Source organism: Protobothrops mucrosquamatus, unplaced genomic scaffold, assembly GCF_001527695.2.
Source record: "Protobothrops mucrosquamatus isolate PMUCROS unplaced genomic scaffold, P.Mucros_1.0 scaffold3050, whole genome shotgun sequence".
NCBI classification, from domain to species: domain Eukaryota; kingdom Metazoa; phylum Chordata; class Lepidosauria; order Squamata; family Viperidae; genus Protobothrops; species Protobothrops mucrosquamatus.
In genome coordinates, this window is record NW_015389063.1 from 71,076 (window position 1) to 87,931 (window position 16,856).

The following is a 16,856-nucleotide window of genomic DNA, read 5'->3' on the forward strand; positions in this document are numbered from 1 at the left end:
TGGCCTGGCATAGTCTTAATTATGTTTTAGTGCAGGTTTTATATGGGGTATTTTAGAGCAGGCCTTTATTTATTTAATCTGATTTTAGAATAGATATTTATTGTGATTTTTATTATCGCCTGTTCACCGCCCTGAGTCCCGTAAGGGAGATAGGGCGGTATACAAATTTAAAAAAACATAAACAAACATAAACATCTTAAGAAGATAAAGGCATGAAAAATACGTAGACCATGTTGGTTTTTCAGATCCAGGCAAAGACCTAATTATTTTTACTATTATTTTTAATAGAGGGGAGAAACAAAGGGAACAGAAGCAGACCCAGGAATTCTGGAAGTTGAAGTCCACAAGTCATAAAGGGGGGCATCGCTCCCCATCTCTGCTTAATGGGACAAAGCAGACTGTCTGGGAGATGGTGGTTTTGAAATTAGCTTTCCTTTCCCTTTTTTTCAATCCAAACAAGTATGTTGAATCAGTAACTTCTTGCAAAAATTCTTCAGTGAAAATTCAAGTCCTAGCTCTTAGTCACAAATGCATTTATTGCCTTATGTTTCACAGTATAAACCATCAGATGTCATGGTTTTGTTGCATCTGGTGGTGTATAAGTGCAATAAATAAAATAAATATCAAGCCCAAGTTGGCTTCTTGTTGAAACTAAGCTAGACAAATAGCTGGATAGAGATAGCTGTGTAGAAATGAGTGGTTGGAAAGGGTATTAGCCGTACAATGTACAGGAAATCTAGAATGAAAGGTTTGGGACAGCAATAATAGACCACAAGCTCTGAAATTTGGAGGCATCTCTGTCCAGTATTTTCTGCTTTGGAGCCTTCAGAATGCCTGAAAATCACAACTGAGAACAAAATATTCTCTTATGCTATATAGGTAGTTATGACTTATGACTGGTCAGTGACAGTTCGAAGTTACAACGAACCTTCCTGGCAGTGGTGGGATTCAGCTGGTTTGCACCAGTTTGACAGAAGCGGTAGCTAATTTTTTGTTGCCCAGACCCAGAATGGACTTCCAGAAGTGGCATCCACACAGAGAACAGGTTGTTCACATATTTGAATCCCACCACTCCTCCCTGGGGGTATTTATGACCCAGTTCTGCAGTTCCGACAACTGAACCCCCTCCTCCACAGTCACATGTCCACACTTTGGGTGTTTGGCAACCAACTTGCATTTATTTTTTACATTTATTTGCCTCCTTTTCTACTCTAGGAAGCTTACAATAATAAAATTATAAATAAAATTTACAGCTGTGTGTAGCATCCAGCCATCATGTGACCATATTTTATGAATATTTAGCCCCAAACTGGCATTTACTTCCATTTTGAGCAAAAGCTGCCCACAGCGAACCTTTGGTTTGTTTAATGAGTGTGGCATTCACTTAATGATCACGGTGTTTGTTTAATGATTGCCAGCAAAAAAGGTCATAAAATCAGGTCAGTGATGTGGGTGATCCGTTTTATGACCATCAAGACTTAGGGCCATGATGGGCAGGCCCTGTTACCTATACTGCTTTTAAGATAGGCCTGTATTGCTCCATTTCACAGATGAAAAATTAGGCTGTGCAGTAGTCAATCTCTAACACTCTATACATTTATCACCTGCTTAGTTGAATCCAAGTTTTATTTAATTTTAATGTGACATATTACATCAGCCTCATGCTGTACATTAGTTTATTAATATGCAGGGGGTGTGCATGTGTATATTGCACTTCAAAAATTCCCAATTTTCTAAAGCCAAAGTTCACATTATGAAACCACAACAAAACTAGTTTTTATCAATTAGGCATCTTTTTCATAGGCAGGATTTACGAATTTTGGATCTCATTAGGAACTGATTGGTGTCACCTACCAGTGGAAATTGTTAACACATCCTCAATTAGTCTTCTAAAAAGTTATAAGCACTAGGAAGTTGGCTTTGAAGAATGAAAATAAAATCAAAGCAAATAACCACTCTTTTTTTAAATTTAAATTTTTCCTTTTTCACTTTACAAAAAACAAAATACAAAATACATTTTTTCTTTTTCCTTAACAGTACCGTGTCCTATATCTCTTACATATATTTACAATTATTTACATTACTTCTCATACTTTTTTATTCCTCAGTTCTAACCAATTGTAACATTTGTCCCATATCTCGTAAAATTCTGTTGCTTCCTTGTCTTTTATTTCTAAAGTAAGTTTATACATCTCAGCGCATTCTAATATCTTGTAAATAATCATGTCATTTGTTGGTATATTTTCACATTTCCAACATTGCGCATATGCAATGCGTGCAGCTGTTATTATGTGTACAATGATGTATTGGAGTTGTTTTTTCATCTTTGGATTAATTATACCTAATAAGACTAATTCGGGTTTAAGTTCAATTTGTTCTTTTGTTATTTCCTGTATCCATCTCATCTGCTCCCAATAAATCTTTGCTTTGGGGCATTGCCACCACATGTGATAAAATGTTCCCTCTTTGTTTTTGCACTTCCAACAGTCCGGATTCATGTTTTTGTATATCTTAGCCAATCTCTCCGGTGTTAAATGCCATCTATAGAACATTTTATATTGGTTTTCTTTATATGCAGTTGACAGTGTTAATTTGCAATTTTTGTTCCATACTCTTTCCCATTCTTCTAATTCTATATTTCGGCCTATATTTCGTGCCCACGCTATCATTGGACCTTTAACTATTTCTTCTTCCAATTCTACCTCTACTAAATGTTTGTATGATTTTGTTAAAAAAATTTCTTCCTTGCCTGTCAATATTTTATCCAATTGCTGTGGTACCCGATTTATTCCATATTCTTCCATATCTTTGCTATATTTTGATTGTATCTGTAAATACGGCCACCAATCAATAATTATTCCCTGTTCTTTTAATTCCTCCCTTGATCTGAGATTTCCTTGATTATCTAATAATTCTTTGTATCTTGTCATCTTTTTTTTGTCCAGTGTGTTTGGATGGATCATTGCCTCCATCGGTGAGGCCCAATTTGGTATTTTCGTATAATATTTCTTTTTAACCTTTTCCCACGTCCAAATCAGCGCATCTCTTATCTGGTGTCAGTAAAAGTATGTGTGTGACTTCTTGTATTTTCCCTATAGAAAGGCATGCCAACCAGCCTGTAAATCATGTCCTTCGATAGTTAAAACGCTTTTATTATCTAAATTTATCCAATCTCTAATCCAAAGTAACCCCGCTGCTTGGTAGTAGATTTCCCATTTTGGGAACCCAAGGCCACCTCTACTTCTACTATCCTGTAACGCTTTAACATTTATTCTTGCTTTTTTACCTGACCATATAAATTTATTAATCATTTTGTTTAATTCCTCAAAAAAAATTCTCTAATTTTATTGGGACTGTCTGAAATAAATATAACAATTTTGGTAGAATATTCATTTTAATCACAGAAATCCTTCCTAACAGTGATAGTTGTAATTTTCCCCAAATCTCTAGATCTTTTTTCATTTGTAATATCAATTTTTTATAATTATCTTCTTTTATTGAAGAACATCTTATAGTAAGCCAAATTCCTAAATATTTAATCTTTTTTACAATTTGCAATCCCAAATTTTCTTCTAATTTCATTTTTTGTTTTTCAGTTAAATTTTTTACTAACATTCTAGTCTTTTCTTTATTAATTTTTAATCCTGCCACTTTCCCATATTTTTCTAATTCATTCATTAGGATATTTCCTCTCTCTAGTGGTTCCTCTATAAAAAACACCAAATCGTCCGCAAATGCCTGTGTCTTATATTCTTCCGTTTTAACCTTTAATCCTTTTATCTCTTTATTGGTTCTAATTTGGGTTAGTAGCACTTCTAACGTTAAAATAAAAAGTAGAGGTGACATTGGGCATCCTTGTCTTACTCCTTTATTTATTTCAAATTTCTCTGTGTTATCCCCATTAATTGTCACTCTAGCCTTTTGTATCTTATATATTGCCCTTATCATTTTCTCAAACTTCCCTCCAAATTTCATATCTTCTATCTATTGGAACATAAACTGCCAATTAAGGTTATCAAATGCTTTCTGGGCATCTAAAAATATTAATGCTACCTGTTTTTCTGAGTGTGCTTCATAGTATTCTAGGACATTTAACACCGTTCTCGTGTTATTCCTAATTTGTCTTGTGGGTAAAAAACCATTTTGATCCAAATGTATTATCTGATTTAATATTAGTTTCAGTCGTTCCGCAATTATAGTTGTAAAAATTTTATAATCTGAATTCAACAACGAGATTGGCCTATAATTTTTTATCTGTTTGGGGTCGGTGCCTTCTTTTGGAATAAGAGTTATATTTGCTTCAATCCAGGAGTCTGGTAATTTGGCTTTCTCCAGCACATCATTGTATACATCTAATAATGTCATTTCCAGATCTTCATAGAGAGTCTTATACACCTCCCCTGGTAGACCATCTGGCCCCGGGGCTTTATTATTTTTTTGTTTTTGCACTGCGTTTCTTAATTCCATAGCTGTTATTTCCTTATTCAATATTTCTCTCTGTCCCTCTTTTAATTCCGGCAGACCATTAACCTTTTAGTATTGTTTTATATTCTCCTCCTCTATTTCCTCTTTTTTGTATAGTAACTCAAAATAGTTCTGGATTATTTTTTTCTTTTTATCCATTTTATTTTGCAACTCTCCATTTTCGTCTTGTAGTTCCTGAATAAATCTTTTTTCCTTCTCTTTTTTTAATTTATAAGCGAGCCACCTCCCAGGCTTATTTGCATGTTCGAAAAAATTTTGTTTAGCTACTTTCAATTCTCTTGCCATTTCCTCTTGTTCTACCATATTCAATTTATGTTTAGCCAAAACCATTTCTGCTTTAATCATTTCGTCCTGGGGCTCCCTTTGTAATTTAGATTCTAATTTTTTAATCTCTTCATGAAGTATGTTTTGTGTTTGCCTTTTCACCTTATTCTTTCTAGCTATATAAGCTATTGCTATGCCTCTCAAATATGCTTTGGCAGTATCCCATATAATTTGTAGTGATGTTTGTTGTTTTGTGTTTTCTTTAAAGAATAATTCCGTTTCTTTTCTAATCCTTACAATAAATTCTTTTTCCTTTAAAATTTGAGCGTTTAGTGTCCACCTTCGCCTTACTTTTTTCTGACCTGTCCAGACTATTTTCAAAGGGTTATGGCCAGCCCATGTATTTGGCATTATTTCTATTGTTTCCAAATCTTGTCCTACCTCCCCATTCATCCATGCCATATCCAACCGAGACCACGATTTATGTGGATTTGGGGAAAAAGTGTATTCCTTTTTTATGGGATTCCGTTTCCTCCATTGATCAGATAAATTGAATTCATGTGCCATCTCAAAAAATGTCCTTGGTAATGTTTTCCGTTTCTTTTTATTTTTCGTGTTGCTAATATAATCCTTTTTTACATTCACTACCACATTATAATCTCCTATTATACAGATATTTCCTTGTCCAATTTCTATAAGTTTTTCATGTAGGTTTTTATAGAATTCTTTTTGATTCTCATTTGGAGCATAAATTGTCACCAACAGCCATGATTTCTGTTCAGTTTGTAATTCTATTATTAGCACCCTTCCATCTGTATCTTGATATTTTAATTTGGCTTTAATTCCTTTCCTAATATAGATTGCTATTCCTCTCTGTTTTTGTTCCATTAATGCCGTATATAATACTCCTAATTTCGGAAATTCCAAATATTTTCTATGTTGCTCTTTTATGTGTACTTCTTGTAGACAAGCTATATCTACACCTTGTTTTACTAATTTTGTTAATATTTGTTTTCTTTTAGCTGGTGCATTTAATCCATTGACATTGATTGATATTAATCTAATCTCCTCTTTCATTATTTTACTTGTGTGTTTGTCTTGTTCTCAAACCTACTCCTCTTTCTTTCCTTTGTCTTTTTACCTCCTTACTTTCTATCTCTCTTTCTCTTTTTTTTAACTCCTGTTGCTGGTCTTCCTGACTTCTAGATTCTAATTCTGATTCTTCTTTGCTACTATTCTCTTCTTCCTCCCCTTCTAACTGTTCATAGAATTCTCTTGCCTTGTCTAAGCTATCTATTTTAATCCTTCTCTCCTGCCATGTTATCAACATCCCCTCTGGGATTAACCATCTAAATGGTATGCTTCTTTTAATTAGATGTGCACTGAGAAATCTATAGTCCCTTCTCTGTTCTCTCACTTTCTTTGGGACTTGTTTTAATGTTTGTATTTCTATGCCTTTGTAGATCATTGGGTCTTCTCTTGTAAACTTGTATATTATGTCGCTAACTTTTTTTCTGGCAAATCTTATATGTACTTCTCTTGGGAGTCTATTACATCGGGCATAGTTCGTATGGATTCGGTACACCTCGTCTATCTCTAACAATACCTCTTGCTTATCCCTTTGTAGAGCTTCAGCTATCAGCTCTACCATAATAGCACCCAAATCCTCTTCCTTATCTTCCACCACGTTTTGAAATCTTAGATAGAATGCCGCCCTGTCCATTTCCAAATGTATGATCGATTCTTCCATTTTTTTGTTGATTCCCATCAATTTTTTATCTACTGTATCAACTTTTTTCCCTATTTTATCCAATCCTACTTCTACTGTCTGAATTCTTTCTTCATTTTTCTCAATTGTTTGTTGTATGTTTCGATCTTATTATCTAATTTATTCATATCCCCTCTCATTTCTATGTGATTCTTAGTCATTGTCTCCTGCATTTTTAGCATCATTTCCTGAATAGTTAGTAGTGTGGACTGCATGGTTTGCATATTTGACATTACACTTTGTTTTTCGGTCCTCAACATTCCTTCTATTGTTCTCTGCCCTGGTGGGGATGAAGGTGTCAATGCTAGACTTGATATTGTTTTTTCCCCTGTTCTCAATGTTGTCATTTTAATATCCTATTTCTCAAATACTTTCTGTTCTTAATATCTCTTTATTTAGCCAACAACCTATCTAACTTTACACTTTTATTCTAGACTTATAATTCTTCTTTCTCTCCTTTTCTAACTCTATATCTACTTTCACTATACCCCCAGACCTCTCTTCTTCTCCAACCCTCTGCACTTTCTTTTCTCTTTCTTACTTGACACACAGTCTCTCTAGGACTCCAGATTTCTTCTCTATCTTATATCGTCAACCGTCTGTCCGTATATCCGTTCCTGTCCCTCACCACCATATCACGTCCTCTCGCCGTCTCCTTCACTTTCCAAACCTTCCGCACTTCCCAAATCTATCTCCTCCGTTCTCCTCCGACCTCACTTTCTCCAATCTCCAATCTTCTACGATGTGCTACTTCATCGAGTTTGACAGACGGTCTCTCTAGGATTCCAGATTTCTTCGTCAACCGTCTGTCCGTCTATCCGTTCCTATCACTTTCACCCCCGTGTCTCATCCTCTCGCTGTTTCCTTTACTTTTCCGGATTCTCTGCTTGTCCAAAACTATCTCCTCCTTTCTCCTCCGACCTCACTTTCTCCAATCTTTTACAATGCGCTACTTCTCGGTCTTTCTTAAATCGCCATTTTCTCCGCAGTTCCGGCTGTCTGCTTACCGATCGTCTCCTTTCACTTCTCTCGTCCTAGTCACTCCTCCGTCTCCTCCGTCTCTGTCTCCCGTCTCTCGACCTCTCCTTCCTCAATCTTCCACCTTCTTCTTCGTTTTGTGCTAAAACGTTCACAAGACTTTTTTTTTTTGTCTCCCTCCTAATAATCCTCTGGCTGTTTTTAATTTGCTGACTCACAGCTCTTCCCGCCGGGTCGCCGCTTGCATTGAGGATTCCCTCTCCAGCTGAGCTTCCTTCCAACACCAAAACTAACAGACAAGTAAATCTTTAGATTTTTCTATTACTTTAGAGTATTTTCGTAATTTTTTAACTCATTCAATGACACAGTCTATTAAGTATATCTTTGCTTCTGCATCCTCTGTGGTTTGTCATGGCCTCGAATCCGCCATCTGACGATAGTGGATGTTTTCACGTTGAATTTAAGGGGTTTCCTTCGTCGTAGTGGGTGATTGCTTCTCACCTCACTACTCCCCAAGGCTTCACCTTTTTCGCGTGTAGCCCTCCAGGCTCTCTGCACCCCCAAAGGGTCTCCAAATGTGAAAAAATCAGAGTTAGAGGACGGAGACTGTCTTCTTTCCCCTGCACCACCTCGACATCACCACCGGAACTCCGCAAATGACCACTCTTAACTAGAAATGTTTTGCCTCCTTGATGCTAAAAGGAATAAATTCTATACAGAGGCTCTAGTTTATCCCAAATAAGTTTATAAGTCTTAAAGGTTTATGACACACTACATACAGGTTCTGTGTACATATTTAGAACACTTCAAGCTATGAGGAAATTCAAAGAGCCAGGCTGGAAAATCCTGGGCGTTGAAGTCCACATGTTTTAAAGTTCCCAAGGTTGGGAAACACTGCATTAAACTTGCATGGTGTCATGATTAAGGTGCTTAACTAGAAACTAGCAACTCTTATTCTCCCTTAAGCAAAGAAACCAGATAGGTGTCTTTGGCCCAACCGCTTTCTTCTCAGACCAACCCACCTCACAGGGTTCTTTTTGGAGGGAAGATTGATGTCATCCCTTACAAGTAGACCAAATCATGAAATCAGGTCCACAAGAAGACTAAAATTACTTTTATTGAGAGTGGCTACAATAAGAGAATCTTATAATTCTGATTAAGTTTTACCCCCTCCTACTACTTATAGTTCAGCGAATTAGGGAGGTGTCCGGCTGAACCTCTTCAGAATATTATCTGTTTGTTGTGAATTTAAAAACTGTTTTGCCCCTTGTCAACAGAACTGGCACAATTCTATCAACTCCCTCAAGGTCATTTTCCTTACTGTCCACAAATGGTGAGCCGAGTTGTGACTTAATTGTTTCTGCTCCTGCACCTTTATCAGCAGGCATTTAATAAGCAGAAATAAAAGGCTTAACGGCATAGAAATGTGTGAAGAAAACAACTTGATCTGCTTAATTTGTAGGTGTCAAGCTGTAATTCAAAGCATAAAAAGGAGGACAAATACAAAGTTTTAAATTTAGCAACTCTATCAGAACAAATTAGAGAGAGTGAGAGAAAGAACTATGGGGGTGCTTGTGGGCAAACGTGGAAAAAACTATTTATCTTTTGTACGGTAGGGCTGCTTCATCAAAGGCACAGGGTTAGATTCAATAGTCTTTACAAACACGAGAGCAAATACGTAAGCAGCCCAGCAGATTTTGTGCTGGCAACGGCAGATGGGAATTCTAAAAAGATGCACTATTTTGCAGGGAGATTGAATGCAGGGAATCTTTAAGTCTCCATCAGAGAAGGGCTTACAAGCTCAATCTGGGATAAACTGAAAGAAGATTGGATAAGAACTCAGGTGACCTCGGATGGGCAGCCAATTCGTAATCGGATGTTATTGAGCTCTTGTTTTTGCTTATAGGACAATTGAGAATTCCCCAGAACTGGCGTGGTCAGATGGACATTTCAGGAATTCTGGTTCCAACGTTCTTGGGGGATGATTAGCTATGAAAGGCTCACAATTAAAGCTCACAAGATGAACCATTAACATCTAGGTTTTTATGATGTCAGCCATTAGAGGGACCCCATGCTAAGCATCCCCCAGCCCTTCCAGTCAGACAAAGAGGCAACAAACCCAAGATCTTAAACAGATACGCTCCATCTTTTGATTGACCTTGTCTTATGGATGAACAGCAGAAAAATCAGGGGCATCACAGATGGGGGGAGCTCCAGATATTTTAGAATTCTACCTTCTACCCCTTGAACAATGATGAATGATGATGGGAGATGTAGTCAACACTTTAAGAACCACAACTGCCTATCATGACTACATCATCATATAAGAATCAGATATTTGTAACTTACTGCAAGAGAAGTTTCAGTGAACCAGCCCTAACTGATCAGCCTCTTTCAACATTGAGATTCAGTTTGGAAGATGAAAAAGTGTTGCTGAACAGGCTAAACCATGTCACACTTCTCTTCCAAATGTACCAGAGCATCATTCCAGGACACAGAATCCATATTTCATGCTCTTCAGCACAGAAATAATTGGCAAGACTTATACCCATAATGTAATTGTAGAACTGGCAGTTTTGCTGGCTGGGAATTGTGAGAGTTGCAGTCCCACACATAAAAAAGATACCACCATAAGTCAAAATACACAACTAAGTCTCCATGATGCATTGATGCTCCTCAGCTTCAAGGATATGATATCTGGATTATTTGCCATCAAGTGAACATCTGGATTTTTTTCAGCCCAGATATGGTACATTTACTAGAATTCATATCACTCTGCTCATAGGGAGCTGGTTTCACTACTAAATAACTCTACTAGATATAGTAGAGTTAAACTGAAAGGCAAGGAACCTAAAGATCTTCAGATGTTGACTGTACTACCTTGAACCCTAGGCCAATAATTCCATAGTCACAGATTCTGTAACTCAGCTGTAAACTAGTATATCTTTGAGTCCTTTAGATATCTTTTTGAGTGGGTGACCAAGAACTCGAAAAGCCATTCTGGGAACTCAACATACCAGAATAAGGCAATGGCAAACCACTTCCATAATGGTGCTCTGTTAACCACAAGTCATGCCAATGAAGTCATCAGAAGCTACACCGGACTCAAAGACATCAGCTTTTAAGCAATCGGGTGCTGTAATTATGCTAAAAGTGCAAGAAAAAAATATCATTGCAGGAGCCGGGAAATTCTTACTCCTACATGCAAAACTGAGGACACAGGGGTACAAAGCCAGCACCTCCTTCCCTGAGTTTGCTATGTCTGGGCTGCAGATAAGAACACAGGGGAATAAATGTGATTTTAAAAATCCTCTCTTACACTTTTTCTATTTGTAAACTGTTCAACCGTTATTTTTCTGTAGTTACTCAATCTCTCCTCCTTTTTCCACATTACCTTTACCTTCCTTTCCTCTCCTATTTACCTGTCCTTTTAAATTTAGATGATTCCCCAAGCTTTACAGTTCCTAAATAAGGCAGGTATTTGCAAGCCTACCGCTCTGAGTACATTCAGAAACCTTATCCATGGGGACCATAGATGTTTAGAGAATATGGGCCAATGGAGGACCAGGAGCCGGAGATTAGAAACTGAGGGCAGGGCTCCTGGCTCTTCTACACAGGGCTTTTTTTCTCATAGAACGCCCAGAACGGAGTTCCGGCACCTTTTTTGGATGGAACCTTGTAGGGTAGGCAAGGCGGGTTGTATGACGTGTGTGAGTTCCAGCACCTTTTTTTTTTTTTTTTTAGAAAAAAAGCACTGCTTCTACAACTCTGGCAGGTAGGCCATTCATTACTGAGAATCAGTGGCTCCAGCTATTCTGTGCAAAGATTTAAAATATCAAGAAGCTTAGCTGTAGAGAAAGAATGACTATAAATTTTGTTTCTGTTTATCCTGCCAGGCAATATTTAAGATGATTCCTCCAGAACAGAAAGCCCTGCCTGCGGATGAAAACACCCCGCAGAAACGGGCTGACAAGCTGTGGGCATATTTTGACAAGGGAGATGCTGGTAAATTTGCCTTTTATCGCCCAACCCTACTACTTATTGTTACTATTTATAGAACTTTACATATACTGATCTACATATAAAACAATGTGTACCTGTTCTATAAAAGCTTATTTTGGAGGAAGAATTTTTACTATTTTGTCTCTACAACCTGAGAGAGGGACAGCCCAAAGCCACTAAGTGGTTGAGGGTAGACTAGAACCCGTGTCTTCTTCTCATAATCCTGCACTTTTGATGGGAGCAGGAGAAGGTGGCCTCTTTGAGTACCTGTTTTCAGTAACAAGGAGTGCCTTTGATTGTTTCTAGTAGCAAGCAAATTTCCCATGTGGATTCTGATCAGAACCGGTTCAGGCTAGCCAGAAGCAAAGTCTGTGCAAGAGGTTAAACTCAAATAACCTGAATTCATTATAATGTGGCAAACACACCTCCTGAATGTGCAATTAGGCATTAACAAGATCATGCTAGGAGTATTATGGGATGATATGAACTGTTGCATATAGTTACTGAGCGTGCTTTCTAGATGTTTGATGACTCAAATGATTTTGGCCAATTGAAGAACACATCCCAAACCAAATGTCTGAATTGTAGATAAAGTGACACCCCCCCCCTTAAGGGGTCTCTCACCTTATATTAGTGGAAGACCTCTTTTTCACTTATCTATAAATAGATATTAATCTACCTTTCCAGCTTGGATCCCATAATAATAATAATAATAATAATAATAATAATAATAATAATAATAATAATAATAATAAATAATAATAATAATAATAATAATAAATAGTAAAGTTGGGACCTTGGAGGTCATCTAGTCCAACCCCCTGCTTAGGCAGGAAACCCTATACCATTTCAGACAAATGGCTGTCCAGTCTCTTCTTGAAAACTTCCAGTGTTGGAGCATTCACTGCTTCTGGAGGCAGGTTGTTCCACTGGTTAATTGTTCTGTCAGGAAGTTTCTCCTTAGTTCTAGGTTGCTTCTCTCCTTGCTTAGTTTCCACCCGTTGCTTCTTGTCCTGCCTTCAGGCGCCTTGGAAAATAGCTTGACTCCCTCTTGTTTGTGGCAGCCCCTGAGATATTGGAACACTGCTATCATGTCCCCCCTCGTCCTTCTCTTCAATAAACTAGACATACCCAATTCCAGCAGCCGTTCCTTATATGCTTTAGCCTCCAGTCCCCTAATCATATTTGTTGCTCTTCTCTGTACTCTTTCTAAAGTCTCAGCATCTTTTTTGCATCGCGGTGACCAAAACTGGATGCAGTATTCTGAGTGTGGCCTTACCAAGGCATTGTAAAGTGGTATTAACACTTCATGTGATCTTGATTCTATCCCTCTGTTAATGCAGCCTAGCACTGTGTTGGCCTTTTTGGCAGCTGCAGCACACTGCTGGCTCATATTTAGGTGATTGTCCACTAGGACTCCGAGGTCCCTCTCACAGTTACTGCTATTGAGCAAGGTACCCCCTATACCAGTGGTTCTCAACCTTTTTGATGCTGCGACCCCAACCGGTCATAAGTTGAGGACTAAACCAGTCGTAAGTCGAGGACTAAACCGGTCGTAAGTCGAGGACTACCCAACCGGTTGTAAGTCGAGGACTTTCCCTGCCCGGGAGCGCCGCGCATGCGTGGTTCTGCCCCCTGCGCCAGCTGAGGCGTAGCTGGCAAGCAGCAGAGACGGAGCAGGCCGACCACCAGCTGGCCCAGCCCAAGGGAGGTAAGGCACCCGCCGGAAAAGGGGAAAAAAATGGCGGACAAAAAAAAATGGCGGACAGCCTTGCTTGGCGACCCCTGTGAAATGGTCGATCGACCCCAAATGGGGTCCCGACCCACAGGTTGAGAACCACTGCCCTATACTATACTTGTGCATTTGTTTTTTCTTGCCTAAATGTAGAACCTTGCTTTTTTCACCATTGAATTTTCATTTTGTGTGCCCAGTGTTCAAGTCTGTCCAGATCCTACTGTATCTTAAGCCTGTCTTCTGGAGTGTTGGCTATTCCTGCCAGCTTGGTGTTGTCTGCAAATTTGATGAGTTCCCCATCTATCCCCTCATCCAAATCATTGATATAGATGTTGAAGAGCACTGGGCCCAGAACAGAGCCCTGGGGCACCCCACTACACACTTCCCTCCATGTAGATGCGGTTCCATTGAGGACCACACTCTGAGTACGGCCGGTCAGCCAGCTACGGATCCATCTGGTGGTGATGCTGTCTACCCCACATTTTTCTATCTTGTCAAGTAGTAGGTTGTGATCTACTTTATCAAATGCCTTACTGAAGTCCAAGTAAATTATGTCCACAGCATTCCTCTGATCCACTAATTTTGTCACTTGGTCAAAGAATGCAATGAGATTTGTCTGGCATGATCTATTTTTGACAAACCCGTGTTGGCTTTTAGTAATGACTTTGTTTGCCTCTAGGTGTTCGTTGATTCGTTGTTTGATTATCTTTTCCAGGATCTTCCCAGGTATTGAGGTCAGGCTGATAGGTCTGTAATTTCCTGGGTCCATTTTTTTTCCCTTTTTTGTAGATGGGAGCTACATCAGCTCTTTTCCAGTCCTCTGGTAGTTCCCCTGTGCTCCAGGATCTTTCAAAAATATAGTTCAGTGGTTCTGAGATCACATCTGCCAGTTCCTTGAGAACCTTGGGGTGTAATCCATCTGGTCCTGGCGATTTGAACTCGTCTAGGCTGGACAGGTGCTCACTTACCATTTTCTTGCCTATCTTAACTTGCGTTTCTATTCTGTTTTTTATGGCACTATTTTTGATAGGTTGGTCTGTTTTTTCCCTTTGTGTAAAGACAGATGCAAAAAACGAGTTAAATAGTTCTGCTTTCTCCCTGTTGCTTGTCACCTTCTTGCCACTTTCACCCACTAATGGACCAATCATTTCCTTCACTTTTTTCTTGTTTTTTACATGTTGAAAGAATTTTTTTTGTTATCTTTGACTTTGGTCGCAAGCCTTAGTTCATTTTGAGCCTTGGCTTTCCTCACTTCATCTTTGGAGGCTCGGGCTATTTGCTGATATTCTGCCTTAGTTATGTGCCCCCCTTTCCACTTTCTATACTTGTCCTTTTTATCTTTCAATTTGTCAGAGAGTTCTTTATGCAGCCATGCTGGTTTCCTTTGTGAGCTGTTATTTTTCCTCTTTGTTGGTATTGTGCTAGACTGGGCTTTTATTATCTCACTTTTCAAAATTTCCCAAGCTTCTTGAGTTGTTTTCCCCTTGAGGATTCTCATCCATGGAATACTTCCCAAGCCCTCTCTAAGTTTATTGAAATCAGCTCTCTTGAAGTCCAAGACTCTAGTTTCACTGCGTTCTATTGCTTGTGCTTCCATAATGTTGAATTCCAGTATTGCATGATCACTTCCTCCTAGGGTTCCTATGGCTTCAACACCTTCTATCATTTCATCTCTGTTAGTGAGAATTAGATCCAAAATGGCTAATCCCCTAGTTCCCTTCTCTAAGGCACACCGGGCTAAGAATCGTGTCGTGCTTTGAGGCTAATACCTTATCTGCTATGTCACCCTACAATGTTTTAGTTGTACATAAATATATTACTGTTCTCTGTCTTGCAAAATCAAAAGGGGCAGATTGCAACTCACTCACCTTGTCATAACTTTCCAAGGGTTATACAATAAAAGCCTATTCTGGCCCATCTCGAAATTAGGAATGGTCAAGAATTAGTTTCATATTATATACAACCACTTGGTTTCTTAACCATGGTTAAACCAGAGTTGACTGGTTAAGCATATAAATTTAATAAGTATAGTTAACAAATTAGAAGAGGTGGTTTCATGCAACTCACTACTCCACCTCAAAGAAATCACATTATAATTACCGTAGATCTAATGTTTGAACCCAATTAGCATAATTTTAGTCAAATTAATCTGAATTGAATCCATACTTACTGATTCTTTCCAAAAATATTTACCATTCTGAAGCTAGTCCTATAAATATTTTTTGAAAGATTTGGCCTGCTTCTGAGTTGCATTAAATATTTGCATAATACAGAATGGAAAACGGGGGTAGAGTTCTCCATCCTGAAAGCTTACCTATTTTTATACCTTTTCCCAAGATTACATAGACTTTCTCTGAAGACAGCAACCATCATCAGGACTACCATATCTGGGCTGTAGGAATCTGAAAGACCAGTAGATAGCAGCAGAGGCAGAGAGGGCAGCACAGAGATGCTTTGCTACCATCTAGTAGCTGCCTAAAAATTTGCACCCCCAGATATGGTAGCTCTACTATAGTTTCATAATCTCCAAATGTTCACAATTAATACAGGAATGTCTGTAACATCCATTCCAAGTGATGTTGTCAAAACTCTTCAACTTGTCTGTTGCACATTTAGCTATCTCTTGTTCTGTACTGATTTAATATCCAGAATCTATTTTAAAAAATAGGAAATGGTCTGGGCCTAAAAACATTTAAATAATTTATATTATGTATCTCTTAACTTCTACTTGTTACCAATTAGCCCTCATTGATTCCTTCCTTATATTTTGGGTTTTTTTCTTTTTTATGACCCTGTAGTCCCTTTAATTCGGGGTCGGGTCAGGGTGACTGGGTAGAGCTGAGCATTTACTGGCCCGATGCCCTTCCTGACACCTACGCAGAGTTCACAGCAAATTTTTTCTCTTGGTGAGAGAAGAAACATCTGCTGCTACCTAGGATCGAACTCTCAACCTTCCAAATGGGAGACGAGCGTCTTCACCTCTAGTCCTCTGTCCTGCTCCCTTCTTTATATTTCATGCTACCTAAATATTCATTTAATTGTACACATTGGTTTTGTTTTTACAGACAAAATTGCTGAAAAGGAGTTTGTTGATGGAGTGATGAAGAATGAAGAAATAATGCACCTCATCCAGTACACCCCTAAGGAAAATAAATAGGGGCTCCCAAGTTGGACAGGAAGCAAAAAAACAAGAGATGTGAAAAGGCGGCATGTGATGAACAGGCAGGGGGAATTCAGTATGCGTCTCTTTTGTGTATCATATGAAAGACAAAATACAACTCCAAAACAGTGTTCCTTTTTTTCTCTCCAAGTCCCATTACTTGTTCTGTTAGCAGTAGCAGTCGACCCATATTTAATCTTGCGGTTTTCTAGAATTCTTCAGTGAAGGATGGAAAGCAGTTTTTGTGATCCTGAGTTGTATTATTTGTAGAAAGAAAGAAAGAAAATATCAATATGATAAATTGTGGGATTAAGATCTCTTCATTCCAAAAACCATCTGAAAAGTCTAGCGTCTGTGGGTCCTTGGTGCTCTCTGAGGTTGATGGTTTTCTTGCAAACATTTTGTTACCAAACTAGGTAACATCATCAGTGGTAGAAGGTAGCGGGATTTGCAAATGCCATTCC

General features: G+C 38.5%; 1 pseudogene; it reads left to right on the plus strand.

Annotated features, from left to right (window-relative positions):
* LOC107296954 overlaps window positions 1-16,652 on the plus strand; it is an 18,675-nt pseudogene extending 2,023 nt beyond the window's left edge.
* The last annotated feature ends 204 nt before the right edge of the window (window positions 16,653-16,856 follow it).